Here is a 1,973-nt window from a genome sequence, read left to right as displayed (position 1 = left end):
TTTTGAGACGGAGTGTCACTCTTGTTACCCAGGCTGGAGTGCAATGGCACGATCTCGGCTCACCGCAACCTCCGCCTCCTGGGTTCAGGCAATTCTCCTGCCTCAGCCTCCTGAGTAGCTAGGACTACAGGCACGTGCCACCATGCCCAGCTAATTTTTTGTAGTTTTAGTGGAGACGGGGTTTCACCACGTTGACCAGGATGGTCTCGATCTCTTGACCTCATGATCCACCCGCCTCGTCCTCCCAAAGTGCTGGGATTACAGGCGTGAGCCATCGCACCCGGCACACAACAGTTTCTTTATCCATCCACCTGCTGATGGATATTGGGTTGTTTCCTCTCCTGTGTCTTTTTCACATTGCTTCCTCTGCCCAGAATGGGTTTTTCCTTCAGCCCCACCCCACTCCCTAACCTCCCACAAATAAAATCTGCCTACATGGGAACACAAACATTAACTCCAATCAAAACTCATTGACTGAGACATCTTTCTGAGCTTACAGAAGTGGCCCTCCCTCCTCTGCGACCCCACTGCTCCCCATGTTTATAGTTGTGTTTTCCCCAGGGGATCACGATTTCCTTAAGAGCAGGGACCATGTCTTAATTACCTAAATAGTGTCAGCCCCCAGTACAGCGTTCAGGGTGGGAGATGCGGGGGGCAGGGCTTGGGGAGGTCATCAAGGGATAGTGGCATGGTGGATGAACCTGAGGGCAAATCTAACTTTCAGAAGGGAGGTTGGCAGAAACTAGGCAAGCCCAAGGCCTGGAAAGGGACTAGAGACCCCTATGGACAGTCTGACAGGAAATCCCGTGGAACAAACTCAGCTTGAATGTGATGTGCAGTTGCCCAGGCTCACTCCTGGTAGCAGTTCCAGGTGAATTAATTACAAGCCCCCAGGCTTCACATCAGAGGCTGAGCCCCACATGGCCCCTGTGAAGATCGGCTTAAGAGCCTGGGAGAATGGAGCCCCTAGGTGGGGCATGAGTGAGCCCACCTTTAAGGGTCTGGTGGCTGGAGTCCTGGCATGACCCTGAACTCCATCATGGGCACTGTTACATGGCTCTGATCTCTCAATTACTGTTCCCCTTCCATTGGGGAATTTGGAGCTTCCCAGGAAGCTGGTCAGAGGAGGCCATTCTGAGATTCACTGTGGAATTCCTTTTCTGATTTCTCTTGTCCTTTCTCTTGTCAATTAAATTAAGCCCATCAGTATAGTTCTCAATCCAGTATGGCAACCCAGCAGTACCACTCAGAAAGCCCAGTGTCCTGGATCAATAGTTCTCCATCCATTTGAGCCTTTTATTCTAAAGAGATGATTGGCACATTGTTTAGGAAAACTTCTCTAAAAATATGAAAATGACTGATCTTTTATGAAGACCTAAATGATCATATCTTTGTGATCTAAGCTTTTTGATTCATGACGCTGTTGCAAAAAGTGCTGTTGGTGCCAGACAAACCCAAGTTCAAATCTACTGCTTGTCGGCTTGTGGAACTTGAGCCATTTGCTAAAGTGTTCTGAGCTTCGGTTTCCTCCTTGAGCAAATGATCTCTCTGCTGCATAGAGGCTGTGAAGATGGGAGCACACAATAAGTGCTCAATAAGTAGCTTTTATTATGGTGTATACTGGGCCATTAGAGGAGTCACACACACCCACGCCTACCCAGGCCCTTTCCGGGGTTCATCATCTTTACTTCCTAACGACAAATAAGTTTTCTCTGGAAGCTCTCCTGGTTATCCTGAAATGCCCTTCTCTTCATTCTGGGGCCCACATGCTGCCTGCCAGACTGTTTGTTTTGGATGAAAGAGGCCAGCAAGGGCGTGGCAGGCCTGCCCATACAGTTCCTTGAAGCAAAAGTTGCTCCCTGAGTCATTGCCGGGAGAAGCCACTGCATCCAGGCACCTACATAGACATGGTAGAGGTAGGATGCCCTGTGGCCAGGGCTGCTGGGGGTCGGGCAGGTGCACAGGCCGAGGGA

The sequence above is a fragment of the Sapajus apella genome, unplaced genomic scaffold (genome assembly GCF_009761245.1).
Source record: "Sapajus apella isolate SASKATOON/1434 unplaced genomic scaffold, GSC_monkey_1.0 scaffold13, whole genome shotgun sequence".
Lineage (NCBI taxonomy): Eukaryota > Metazoa > Chordata > Mammalia > Primates > Cebidae > Sapajus > Sapajus apella.
The sequence above is the reverse complement of the archived record's forward strand: the minus strand, read 5'-3'. Positions refer to the sequence as shown.